Below are 15,001 nucleotides of genomic sequence, written 5' to 3'. Positions count from 1 at the left end.
ATGATTTGTCTCGCAGCTCAACCCCGGCAACCCCAGCAACTTTTAAATTCTTTTATGCATTACCATTGGAAAGCCCCCCGCTTAAAATGACAGACCGATTTTTTGACATCTGAAAGTGACGGTTATCTGCTTTTTAATTGCAACACGTTGCAATAATCGAACTTGCAATTAAAAAGCGTTGCAATAATCGGTCTTGCAATAATCGAACGGGCACTGTATTTCCCACAAACACGCACACGGGTCATTTTGATTTTGCTGCAACAGTTACTCGTGGGAAAGTAACAGAGTAAGAGTGTGAGTGAACTGTGCGTGTACGTACACGCTCGCAGAAAGCCTAATAACTCGTTATTTATTTTCTAACTTTTTACGTCATTTGCTGGCATTTGGTTGTCATCGAAAAGGTTTTTGACGTAGGACTTACGTCTCTCTTCACTATACCGGGTGTCATTTCAATATTTCTAAATCGACCGCGTTACGCTGTGTTGAAAGATTTTGAATGATAATAGCGTTTGTCCCAGTGAACGGATCTCTTCGGAAAACCCCTTAATCGACAAATCTTAAGTATGCCTTTCATATTCATACTTGATATGACCAGAAAAACTTGTTTCAATAGGCCTAAAACTGTTTTCGAAGCAAAACATTGACTGCACTGAAACCTATAAATATGGGTGCCGCTTGTTCCTCGCGTCATTTGTTCGCTTGATTCTGATGGGTGCAGACGCTAGCGGATAAGCTGCAACTGCGCACCAAAATAAGCCATAAAAGAGGGTGACGCAATTTTTCCTTCTCATTCTGTTCAGAACTTCCAACGGGATATTTTTCTTTCATTCTAACCGGGACAAGCAAAGCCACAGCAGCATCGATTCGACAGCACTCGCAACTTTTCGCAAAACAGCATCGTCCGCATCATCCGCTTTTCGGCCCGGCAGCGCCGAGGCCACCATCAGCCAAAGCATGCCAGTACAGCCGCAGAAAATGTTCCAGAAGCAGCCCATTCTACAGACCCGACACCGCAGCAATGCCGAGAAGATACCGGCAGCAGCAGCAGAGTCGAGCCGAGACTAGCCAGCATCAATGAAGAGCTGAGGCCGACTGACATCAGTGTTGAGTCGAGACCGGCAGGCATTGGTATCGAGCCGGCCGGTTGCAGAAAATCAAGAGAAAGAACTGCAATGTTCTTGAAGAAATCGCGTGTGTGTGTGTGTTTTGGTTTCGAGTAAAGAAACCCCCTCGGTCAACCAGTTCCCCGAAAGGAGTTAATTTTCGGCCCTTATCAGGGCCAAGATAGTTAATAATAATTTTCTCAATTGGGTGGCATTCGTCACTGGTTCGTCGCATGCTGCATTAAGGCAATTCGCATCCCGCTGGTTCCATTGAAGAAACAGCACACGTCAAGCGGATACGCTGCATGAAGACAGCTTTGGTTTTGCGCTCCACCCAGGAGCACCCAGCATCAGCCTTACAGTCCGCTGCAACATGACGCAACAGATGGAAATAGAAAATGTATTTCTTTGAAGCAAACGGTTCTTCTGAGAGCTTTGAAGTTTTAAATACCCCCCGCGTTAGAAAATGTACTTGGGTGTCAAATCCAATACTCTAGAGATAAAATGTTATACGCGAATAGCAGATTTTCAAGATTTTTTATAACCGTGACATAACAAGAACTATTACCGCAAAGTGGACGATTAATATGTCCAAATTTTTCACATAATCTAATTTAGATAAATAAATCTGTGATAACAGCCCAAACATTATTGACGTAGGACTTACGTCTCTCTTTACTATACCGGGTGTCATTTCAATTTTTTTAAATCGACCGCGTTACGCTGTGTTGAAAGATTTCAAACGTTAATAGCTTTTGCCCTATTGAACAGTTTCCTGCAGTTAACCACTCAATCAACAGCTTTCAAGTATGCCTTTCATATTCATGCTTGATAATATCTGAAAACTTGTTTCAATAGGCCCAAAACTGTTTTCAAAGCAAAATATTGAATTCACGAGAACCTATAAATATGAGTACCGCATCATTCTTGCATCATTCCATTGCCACGCTCTGATTGGTGCAGACGTCAGCGAATGAGCTCTCGCTAGGTCAGGAAGGCATAAAAAAGCGCAGCACGATTTTTTTCCTCTCAATCTGACCCTGAGATCTAACAAGAACAGGCAAAGCAACCACAGCATCGCCAGAACTTTTGAAGTGTTGCTCCATCGTCTCAGCCACGCAATCGCAAACTTAAGTTTTCTCAAGAGCAAGGCAGAATCGTCAGCATCATCGGCATTTTCGGTCTGGCATTGTCGAGGCCGCACAAAGGAGAAGTCAACAGTAAGCGCGGCTCGGCGGTGTGACCATAGACTGTTAATGACAACACTGATCAAGTCAAGACAAAATTTTCAAAACGACTTATCTGCTTTTGTAAACATTTTTTTTTTTTTTACTTTGTAAAATTTGGTATATTTGCGTTGATTTTGTCTAAAACTAGTTACATAGTTAACATTTCAACTTGGAGGTAAAAATCTAATTCATTAATGTCTACAACATTATCACAATTTATGATGAAGGTGACATAGTTAATGAACAGCTTAAGAATTAAGTGTTTATGAATGTTCCTCACTCCTTCTAATACTGGGTACATTAGCGCTTCAAAAGACAGTGTTCTGCTATTATTTGTAGTTGTGGAGATAATCCTCTGTAGATGAGCCCATGCTGCTGTCACTCGTCTGCATTCACTCAGCTTGTGTTTCAGTGTTTCTGTAGCTGTATTGCAGTGTAGGCATTGATCACTATCTGCTCGTCCAATAGTATGCCATAATTTCCTGTGCTCTATTTTCTCGTTGGCTAACACGTACCAGTTACTGCGTTGGTCCGATGTCATTTTCTTGCTTCCGATGTTGAGCCACACACGCTTCCAATTCACCGTTGGACTACGTACTTCAACTCTGGGTCGGTCGGTTCGATCAATGAAGAAGCGATGAATTTGATCGGTGGTGGGGGATTGCTGGATTTGAGGAGGCAAACGATTGTATGTTTGCAGGATTACTTTGAGGCAAGGAAAATCTGCAGGTGGGTGGGGATTTGCTTGGGCAAGGATGGAATGGTAGAAGGGAATAGATTCGATCTCTTGGATGTGTCGGTTTACTAACAATGCTTTCGATTTTAACGCAGTCACTTGAAGCTTCAATCCCCCTTGGTCTCTTGTTCTGGCTAGTTGCATTATAGGAACTCTTGCTGGATGTCGTCTCCACAAAAACGTTCCCATTGTGGCAGTTATTTTGGCCGAATGTACGCTGTTCAGTGGTAGTATAGAAGATAAGTACCAGACCTTGGATGTGATAAAGGTGTTTAGGAGGAATACTTTTTGGTTAAGGTTTAAAGTACGCATCGAATGCATCCATATCTGTTGCGTTACTTTGCCAACCAACTCATCCCAATTTAGGGCTATCATGTTTCGAACAGAGTTGGTAAACCGCACACCCAAAATTTTTATATCCGTTTCGGTCCGTAGCCAATTCACATGAATCGGGTTCCCATTAATAAAGCCAACATCGATGGAGGTTGTTTTGCGTAGGTTCAATACCGCACCAGCCACCCTGCCGAATCGAATGAATAAGTCACGCATCGCATGAACCTTGTACGCAGACGTTGAAATTACGCTGATATCATCCGCATATGCTACTACCAAATCTCCACCACTGGCACGTTCCAGGGCGACCACGAGCGGCTGTAGGTACAATACAAACAAGTGCATTGATATTGGATCGCCCTGTCGTACCGAACGCTGGATACGGAACGGTGTCGTCAGGTGCCCATTTATTAACAGGCGAGAAGTAGAGAGCGTTGAGATCCTGGAAAGCAAAGCAACCAGCTGATGATTGAAGCCGAGAGACCGCATGTTATTGTAGAGAAAGGAGTGCTTCACACGATCAAACGCATGGTCGAGATCGAAGCTCACGAGTTTAGCTGCTTGTTTTCGTGTTGTTAGTTGTGCGATACGATCCTTCAACGCAAGTGTCGCCTGGAAAATGTTTTTGTCTGCGTTGGAGCACTTTTGAGCATTGCCCAATATCCGATGTTCCCTCATGACATTGTCTAGGCGAGATTTCAAAATACGGGAGAACAGTTTATAATCATAATTGAGAAGCGAGATCGGGCGGAACGACCCAACTGTGTTGCCAGCTCCTCGCTTTTTGACAAGAACGATGATCCCATCGACAAACTTTTCCGGGAAATTCGATGCTAGCGCCTCATTTAGGACCAGATTTAATTCTCGATGGATTGTGTCGAAGGCACGAAGATAGAATTCTTTTGGTATTCCATCTGGCCCAGGTGACTTTCGCGACGCACTCGTTTTGATTGCAGCCCATATATTTGCAGTGGTGATTACTTCCATACAGGCCTCGTTCATCATGTCATTCTCTGGGATGATTAGATGGCACTGAAATTTATCAGGTTGCTCAATTTCTCTGTCGTTTTCCGAATACAGCTCAACGAAATACTGGAGCATGTGGTCTTCTATTGCTTGGGAGTTATCAATGACTTCACCTTGCTCTCCATCCAACCGTGTTATCGTCGTGCGTTTCCTTCTCCGATCTCCTAGCTGGAATACAGAGATTGGCTCTCCAGCAATGATCGGCTCGTTGATGTGCACGAAGGCTTGTGTAAATCTCCGTTGTAGTGAGAGCATCTCACCTTTTATTCGGTTTATCGTTGTCAACATAGCTGGGTTTCGGTAATAGCCATCGTAGGCCCGCCGCAGCTGGCAGTACAACGCTTGTTGCGCGTGATGGAATTCATCAAATATTTGTTTTGATTGCCATCGAAAGAAACTCGAGATTTTGGGCTTACTGTATTGCAACCACCATTCCATCCAGCTTCTGTAATTCCGCCTTTGGCGGGTCCAATATTGCCATCTAAGATGAAACTCCGCTAATGACTCTTGAGTGAGTAGATGTGGACGAAGTGACCAAAAACCGCGCCCTGTTGCACGGCCCAAATCCGTAAGACACATTCTTGATGCTACGGCCATGTGATCAGTAAACGAGCAGAAGTGTGTGTGAATGTTTTGTAGCTGTTCACACAGTCCGCCGGTGACGTAGATGCGATCTAGACGAGATGTTGAGGCCGCAGTTATGTATGTGTGACCAGCGTCCCTTGGGCGGAGTTTCAACCATACGTCATGCAGACCAAGCTGCTGCACTGCAGCTTGAAGTGAGGGGCTAGGGTTAGATCCCGTCGCATCGCATTGCCGCAAAACGCAGTTGAAATCTCCTGCGAGTATTACGTTTGCAGTGCAATGACGGAGATAGAAAGACAGCGTGTTGTTGAAAAACCTTTCTCTTTGTGGACGAAGTGCTGTTCCAGATGGAGCATATACACAACAAAGTGTGGTGTCGTGGACTCGTACAGCAACCAGTCGACCATCTAAGCTTCTCTCCACATGCGAGAACTGGATGTATTCTTTGAGCGCAATAGCAGTTCCCCTTCTTGAATGGTCGACATTTGCGATGACGTTGAAGCCAGGCAGCGATAATTGCTCATTTTCAACTTCTTGTAGAAATACAATATCCAGCTCCATGGTTCGAATAAAAGTTCTCAGCGCATTGAGTTTAGTCGTGTTCGTGATTGTGTTCACGTTGATTGTAGCGATGTTGTAGCTGGTGAAGAGGACGGTTTAGGAAATAAGGTCGAGAGCATTGTCGTTGTCGCAGCGCATTTTTTTAACTTGCTTATGCGATCGTTTACTGGAAGTGGATGAGTCAGTTTCGTTCCCATCAGTTTTTTTCTGCAGGCCTGATCTGCGTGTGATTCTTGTCCACGAGTCTGTTTCGTTGTCTTCGTTCGATGCGTTCGGCAGCGTTGGGAAATGGTTGACACTAGTCGGTGGCGGCGGAGGGGGCATTGATTCGTTCGATGGTGGCGGAGGGGCTGCTGACGTCGGCTTCGGTATCAGCGGTTTAATGGCAGTTTGTCTTACTGCGTGTTGCTTCTTGCGTGTAGCCAGCGGGTTTTTCGCCACGTCGGCATATGAAGCACTGTTCGTCGCAAGTTTTTGAACGAGCAGTTTTTTATTCTGTACGCACGAGACTCCGTTATGTACAGATTCGCTACAGTAGCGACAGGTCTGTTGCTGCCCATAGTAAGCCAGATGGGTCATCTCCGAGTCAATTGTGACGTACGATGAGATGTTTTTCTTTACGACCATCCGAACAGCACGAACACCAGTCGGCAAACCAGCAAAGAGATGTTTCTCATCCCATACTTCGTCACGGATGGATAGTACCTCTCCATATCCGCTCAGATATTTGACGATCTTGTCGTTCGTGACGTCCTCAGAGAGATTGAACAGTTTAACTTCTACTGCTCCATCCTCCATCGCCAAATGGAGCTTAAATACCTTTCCGTCTACTGTCAGCTCGTGTTTGTTGTCGTTCTCTTCGACGACTTTTCGCGCCACATCCACACTTGTGGTTTTAATGAATGCGATTCCGAGGCTACGGCTGTATTGTATACGTAACACCTCATCCCGCTTCAATCCCAGCGTTTCACCAACGAACTGATGAACCTCTTCGGACAATGGCTTCTTCGGCACATTCGCATAGTCGATGCGAAATGTGTTCTCGCGTCGCTTTGAAGCGGACATTTGCACGCGATTGCGGCAGAAACACGACGCGAAAGTATAACAGACACTTCACTCGCGAAATTGGATTTCGGGAGGATGAAAAGTCGAATTAATGCCGGCGATTGGCTTCCACGGAATCTAAGACGCACGATTGCTTCTAATCAGCTCGGAAGTTGAGCGCTAACTAACATAGATTCAAACGACGATTTGACGAAGCTGATTGCTCTCCCACGCAAACCAACACCATTAATAGGTAGATGAAGGTTTCCGCTACCTATTGATGGCGTTGGTTTGCGTGGGAGAGCTATCAGCTTCGTCAAATCGTCGTTTGAATCTTTGTTTACAAAAGCAGATAAGTCGTATTGGAAATTTTGTCTTGAAGTGATATGAATGAATTATTGGCATTGGCTGATTTTCTACCCGCCACTTCCACAGCCAGGCGCTATCGTATATGCGCAAATAGCCAGCATGAGTTAACCTCCAGAAATTTATGTGGCGAAAGACATCTAACTCGGGTTTTCTCAAAATTAGGAACTTTTCATGGAAAACTATATGGTACATCTTATGATGGATGGTTTTCGCTAGTACGCCTATCAAATATTTTGACGTAGGACTTACGTCCCTCTTTACTATACCGGGTGTCATTTCAAAATTTCTAAATCGGCCGCGTTACGCTGTGTTGAAAGATTTCAAACGGTAACAGCTTTTACCCTAGTGAACAGATTTCTGCAGTTAACCCCTCAATCGACAGCTTTCAAGTATGCCTTTCATATTAATGCTTAATAATATCCGAAAACTTGTTTCAATAGGCCTAAAACTGTTTTCAAAGCAAAACATAGAATTCACGAAAACCTATAGATATGGGTACCGCATCATTCTTGCATCATTCCATTACCACGTTCTGATTGGTGCAGACGTCAACGAATAAGCTCACGCTAGGTCTGCTAAGAAGGCATAAAATAGAACAGCGCGAATTTTTCTACTCAATCTGACCGAAACAGGCAAAGCAATAACAGCATCGCATCGTCGGAATTTTTGAACGGTTGCGTCATCGTGTCAGCCAAGCATTCGCAAACCTAAGGCCTTTTTAAGAGCAAGGCAGAATCGTCACACGACAGAATCGTCACGACAACACTACTGATCAAGTTTTTTCGGCCGATGGTAGCAGCGGTTAAGCGTTTGGTATTCCTGCAGACATCGATTCATAATGTTTTAAACAATCATAAACTCCCAGTTGAACCGCTCAAGAGGAAATTTACATCTAACATTGTGAATGGATCTTTTCAGAACCACTAATATACTTACTAAAGAGTTTCTCGCAATAGAATCATTTTGAATATGTAGTACAATCAACTAATTAGAGAGCGTTTGCGTGACAATTTTATTAATTCGCGTTCATGGCGATGAATTAATACAAAATTCTGTCCTCCTCGCTCACGACAAAAGAAAATGCGTTTCTTATTCTAAGATTTCAACGAAAATTTTTGAAATTTCTCCATTAGAATTCCAAAAATTGTCACTGTTTTGAGTCTAAATATTTCAATTAAAAATTTGATTTATTTGTTGATGTAAAAAGGTAAATAGCTACTGAATTTTGTGTAACTTTCAAACGTTGGTATAAAGCTTTTGAATATTCTTGGTTAACGTGATTTTGTATTTCAGCAAGTATACTCTATTACCACTATTACCACTCTAGCTAATTTGAAGAGTTAACTCAGTAGCGTCGCGGTATCACAAAAGACAAGAAATGTAGTGAAGAGACATTGCGAGGGGTGCTTAAACGTATAATTCAATGTGCAGCATAACATGTCGAAATAATGTGCTAGAAATCATCACATGATCCCATTTTGGAATCTTAGTTTAAAAATGAAATGTTGAAAAATGTAATTAAAATTTTCAAAAATTGTAAAATTAGTGTAATATTTGCAATTATCGCACCCCTGGCAATCAATTTTAGGCGTTAGTCATCTTCGGTAACCCAAGATGGTGTGAATGTGCTGTCTGTTGCCCAATATATGGGGATTCTTGCTTGGTTGGTCAACGTAAAGGCTGAGACGAGACCTGCAAAGACGGCTTCTTTTTCCTTGTTTTGACAATTGTTCTTCTTTTCATCACAGTTGATCATCGATTCTCAACTGTTTCCTTGAGTGTTTCACCTAAATCCCGGGTAGAATCTTCTGAGCACAATAAAAGTGTTTGTGATTTACGGATTTGTAAACTTATTGACGTAGGACTTACGTCTCTCTTTACTATACCGGGTGTCATTTCGAAATATTCAAATCGACCGCGTTACGCTGTGTTGAAAGATTTTAAACGTTAATAGCGTTCGATTCAGTGAACAAATTTCTGCGGTAAGCCCCTCAATCGACAGATTTCAAGTATGCCTTTCATGTCCATGCTTGATAAGACCCGAAAAACTTGTTTCAATAGGCCCAAAAATGTTTTCAAAGCAAAATATTGAATTCACGAGAACCTATAAATATGAGTACCGCATCATTCTTGCATCATTCCATTGCCACGCTCTGATTGGTGCAGACGTCAGCGAATGAGCTCTCGCTAGGTCAGGAAGGCATAAAAAGCGCAGCACGATTTTTTCCTCTCAATCTGACCCTGAGATCTGACAAGAACAGGCAAAGCAACCACAGCATCGCCAGAACTTTTGAAGTGTTGCTCCATCGTCTCAGCTACGCAATCGCAAACTTAAGCTTTCTCAAGAGCAAGGCAGAATCGTCAGCATCATCGGCATTTTCGGTCCGGCATTGTCGAGGCCACCGCACAAAGGAGAAGCCTACCGGACAGTAAGCGCGGCTCGGCGGTGTGACGATAGACTGTCAATGACAACACTGAACAAGATGAATTATTGACAGTGGCTGATTTTCTACCCGCCACTTCCACAGCCAGGCGCTATCATATATCCGCAAATAGCCGACATGAGTTAACCTCCAGAAATTGATTTGGCGAAAGACATCTAACGCGGGTTTTCTCAAAATTTTGAACTTTTCATGAAAAACTATATGGTACCGGTTATGATGGATGGTGTTCGCTAGTACGCCTACCAAATATTTTTTTTGATTAAGGTGCTTAAATTTGAGAAATCGAACCTTAGATGCCTTTCGCCACACTGCTTTCAGAAAGTTAACTTCTAGTGTGCCCCTGTACGTTCAAAGTGGACGATTCATTGATCAAGTTTTCTACGATCTCAAGTTTTCAAGATCTACTAAAGAGTTTTTCGCAGTAGAATCGTTTTAAAAATTTAATTAGCTTGCGTGACAACCCTTCGGGATAGAAATTTTGCTTGGGTGCCAATCCAATATTCTAGAGATAAAATTTTATGCGTGATTTTCATAAATAGCGTCAAAACTAACAGTGGATATTTTTTCTGATTTATCCGCGAAGTGGACGAAGGACTTCGCTTGGCCATGCCTTTAAAGATTCATAAGATGTCCAAATCTCTCACATAATCTTATTTGGATAAAACGAACAGTGGGTAATGTCTGTGACATAACCGCTAAAGTGACGTAGGACTTGACTTGACCATGCCTTTAAGATACATAATATGTCCAAATTTCTCACATCAACTATTTTGGATAAATAATAGGCGTTGCATACCATTCCTTGGCAAAATCTTCTCAACAAACCGACCAGAAATCAAATCTACCTCGAACAAAAATCATCAAAAAAATTCAGGATTATCGGTCCGGTCACGAAATATTAGCCTCGACGGTGGCAACCTTCCCACTGAAGGACTGCCTGAAATAAACCACCAGTTGGCTCAGCAGGGGGTGTAGACTATATCTCAGCCCTTCCACTGAAGAGCCTTCTAATCCGTGCGACAGCGACTGAAGGAGAACATTATTTTTAACTGTTAGAGCCTTGAAAAAGGCTGTTTGCTTCGGCTAAGTGTAAAAAGTAAGAAAAACGATCTTTTCAAATAACCGCGAATTTCTAGTGATGGTATAAAAAAGACTGAATGCTCTGCGAGCGAATGCACTTTTCTTGTATATCTTATTTTGAATGTTATCTGCTTCCCAATTGGTGGGCCAATCAGCTAGCGTCTTGTATCCCCCTTCTTTGTCAGCCAAAACGTCATCATCATCAACGCGATCGAAAAGGGCTTCTTCTTTTTTACGCTTGTTGCTCGCTGCTGGCGTCTATTTCCTAACGGGACTTTTCGCTAGATACAGGCCAATAAGCCGGGCAAGCGAGCTTAGAATTGCAGTTCAGGTGGGAAATAGGGTGTTCTTTTCTGAGACAACATTGTTAGTAGTAGAAGGAAGGAAACACCCGGACATGGGATTTCGGGTAATAAGATTTAGAATTGGTAACATGGGACGATCATTCAGTCACGTTCGCTTTGTGTGCGGTCAGTATCAAACAATGTTTATCTACATTTTTTTTTATCAATTCCAAAAAATCCAACATTTGATGAAAAATCGATTGATAGTTTATTAATGTTTGAGCTGTTATCGGTGTTTTTTTTATCCAAATAAGATTAGGTGAGAGATTTGGACATCTTATGAATCTTTAAAGGCATGGTCAAGCGAAGTCCTTCGTCCACTTCGCGGTTAAATCAGAAAAATTATCCACTGTTAGTTATTTATGAAAATCACGCATAAAATTTTATCTCTAGAATATTGGATTTGGCACCCAAGTACAATTTCTATCCCGAAGGGTATTGAAAGCATTGATATTGATCTCTATTATTGGCTCTCTGAAGAACCGTTTGTTTTTTGGACATACATGCTGCATCATGTGGTTTTTCATCAGCCTGTCTCGGCTCAGCACCGATGCCGGCCGGTCTCGGCTCGACTCTGCTTCTGCTGCCGGTATCTGCTCAGCATAGACCTGTGCATCGGTTCATTAAATTCACTCACCCGATGGATTTTGACATTTGAGCGGGTCGTCTTCTCGAACAAAAGTTCATTTTGCGTTCATTATGCGACCCGCTCAAGCGCCATAATTTCTTGGTTGAGTTCATTTTGCGTTAGTCTATTGCTGCTTTGTCGGGTCTGTAGGGTGGACTGCTGATGTACTGGCTAGGTTTCGGCTGATGATGGTGGCTTCGATGACTTCATTCCCTGCTAAAAGTTGTGAGTGCTGTTCAATCGATGATGCGGTTGCTTCGCTTGTCCCGGTCAGAATGAAAGGAAAAAATCGCGTTGCGCTATTTTATGGCTTCTCGGCAGACCCAGCGGCTGCTCATTCGCTGGTGTCTGCACCAATCAGAACGTGGTAATGGAATGATGCAAGAATTATGCGGTACCCATATTTATAGGTTCCCTTGATCTCAATGTTTTTCATTGAAAACAGTTTCATGCCTATTGAAACAAGTTTTTCGGGTCTTATCAAGCATGGACATGAAAGGCATACTTGAAATCTGTCGATTGAGGGGCTTACCGCAGAAATTCGTCCACTGAGACGAACGCTATTAACGTTTAAAATCTTTCAACACAGCGTAACGCGGTCGATTTGAATATTTTGAAATGACACCCGGTATAGTAAAGAGAGACGTAAGTCCTACGTCAAAACGAACAGTGGGTAATGTCTGTGACATAACCGCTAAGTGGACGTAGGACTTGAGTTGACCATGCCTTTAAAATACATAATATGTCCAAATTTCTCACATCAACTATTTTGGATAAATAATCGGCGTTGCATACCATTCCTTGGCAAAATCTTCTCATCAAACCGACACGGAAATCAAATCTACCTCAAACCTCGAACCTCGTGGGCCAATCAGCTAGTGTCTTGTATCCCGCTTCTTTGTCAGCCAAAGCGTCACCATCATCAACGCGTTCGAGAAGGGCTTCTTCTTTTTACGCTTGTTGCTCACTGCTGGCGTCTATTTTCTAACGGGACTTTTCGCTTGATACAGGCCAATAAGCCGGGCAAGCGAGCTTAGAATTGCAGTTCAGGTGGGAAGTACGTGTTCTTTTCTGAGACAACATTGTTAGTAGTAGAAGGAAGGAAACACCCGGAAACAATGTTTATCTACATATTTTTTTTATCAATGCCAAAAAATCCAACATTTGATGAAAAATCGATTGATAGTTTATTAATGTTTGAGCTGTTATCGGTGTTTTTTTTATCCAAATAAGATTATGTGAGAGATTTGGACATCTTATGAATCTTTAAAGGCATGGTCAAGCGAAGTCCTTCGTCCACTTCGCGGTTAAATCAGAAAAATTATCCACTGTTAGTTTTGACGCTTTTTATGAAAATCACGCATAAAATTTTATCTCTAGAATATTGGATTGGCACCCAAGCACAATTTCTATCCCGAAGGGTTGTCACGCAAGCTAATTAAATTTTTAAAACGATTCTACTGCGAAAAACTCTTTAGTAGATCTTGAAAACTTGAGATCGTAGAAAACTTGATCAATGAATCGTCCACTTTGAACGTACAGGGGCACACTAGAAGTTAACTTTCTGAAAGCAGTGTGGCGAAAGGCATCTAAGGTTCGATTTCTCAAATTTAAGCACCTTAATCAACAAATATTTGGTAGGCGTACTAGCGAACACCATCCATTATAACCGGTACCATATAGTTTTCATGAAAAGTTCCTAATTTTGAGAAAACCCGCGTTAGATGTCTTTCGCCATATCAATTTCTGGAGGTTAACTCATGTCGGCTATTTGCGTATATACGATAGCGCCTGGCTGTGGAAGTGGCGGGTAGAAAATCAGCCACTGTCAATAATTCATCTTGATCAGTGTTGTCATTGACAGTCTATCGTCACACCGCCGAGCCGCGCTTACTGTCCGGTAGGCTTCTCCTTTGTGCGGTGGCCTCGACAATGCCGGACCGAAAATGCCGATGATGCTGACGATTCTGCCTTGCTCTTGAGAAAGCTTAAGTTTGCGATTGCGTAGCTGAGACGATGGAGCAACACTTCAAAAGTTCTGGTGCTGTGGTTGCTTTGCCTGTTCTTGTCAGATCTCAGGGTCAGATTGAGAGGAAAAAAATCGTGCTGCGCTTTTTTATGCCTTCCTGACCTAGCGAGAGCTCATTCGCTGACGTCTGCACCAATCAGAGCGTGGCAATGGAATGATGCAAGAATGATGCGGTACTCACATTTATAGGTTCTCGTGAATTCAATATTTTGCTTTGAAAACAGTTTTGGGCCTATTGAAACAAGTTTTTCGGGTCTTATCAAGCATGGACATGAAAGGCATACTTGAAATCTGTCGATTGAGGGGCTTACCGCAGAAATTTGTTCACTGAAGCGAACGCTATTAACGTTTAAAATCTTTCAACACAGCGTAACGCGGTCGATTTGAATATTTCGAAATGACACCCGGTATAGTAAAGAGAGACGTAAGTCCTACGTCAAAAACACCGATAACAGCTCAAACATTAATAAACTATCAATCGATTTTTCATCAAATGTTGGATTTTTTGGCATTGATAAAAAAATATGTAGATAAACATTGTTTCCGGGTGTTTCCTTCCTTCTACTACTAACAATGTTGTCTCAGAAAAGAACACGTACTTCTCACCTGAACTGCAATTCTAAGCTCGCTTGCCCGGCTTATTGGCCTGTATCAAGCGAAAAGTCCCGTTAGAAAATAGACGCCAGCAGCGAGCAACAAGCGTAAAAAAGAAGAAGCCCTTCTCGAACGCGTTGATGATGGTGACGCTTTGGCTGACAAAGAAGCGGGATACAAGACACTAGCTGATTGGCCCACGAGGTTCGAGGTTTGAGGTAGATTTGATTTCCGTGTCGGTTTGATGAGAAGATTTTGCCAAGGAATGGTATGCAACGCCGATTATTTATCCAAAATAGTTGATGTGAGAAATTTGGACATATTATGTATTTTAAAGGCATGGTCAAGTCAAGTCCTACGTCCACTTAGCGGTTATGTCACAGACATTACCCACTGTTCGTTTTTGGGTGCGTCTTTTGTACACCGGGCAATCTTGCAAACCATGGGCAGGATCCAAACCACAATAAGCACATTTTGTGGCTTGTTGCTGGCAGGTATCCTCCCGATGTCTTTGGAAACATTTACCACAAAGTGGTTTGTTGTCACAAAACTCGGCAGTGTGACCTAATTGTTTGCAGTTGGTACAATTAAATACCCTTGGAACAAACAAACGCACCGGAAACAACATATTCTCGATATCTACATATTTTGGAAGCATCGAACCGGCGAACGTCACTCGAAGCGGGCCTGACTTAGCATATACCTTTTTACCATCTACTGTGGTTGCTGAACCCAAGGGCCAGGCGAAGATGCCTGGTTAAACCGTGTGCGAACCTCTTTTGGTGGCTCATCACCTCCCAAAAAGGAGAACAATAAAACAAAATCTGCCACTTATCTGTGCTGCTGCTGTAGGTAGCAGCAGAAACAATAGCCTGCTTTACTGGCGTCACCAGAAG

The sequence above is a fragment of the Armigeres subalbatus genome, unplaced genomic scaffold, assembly GCF_024139115.2.
Source record: "Armigeres subalbatus isolate Guangzhou_Male unplaced genomic scaffold, GZ_Asu_2 Contig1997, whole genome shotgun sequence".
Classification (NCBI taxonomy): domain Eukaryota; kingdom Metazoa; phylum Arthropoda; class Insecta; order Diptera; family Culicidae; genus Armigeres; species Armigeres subalbatus.
The sequence above is the reverse complement of the archived record's forward strand: the minus strand, read 5'-3'. Positions refer to the sequence as shown.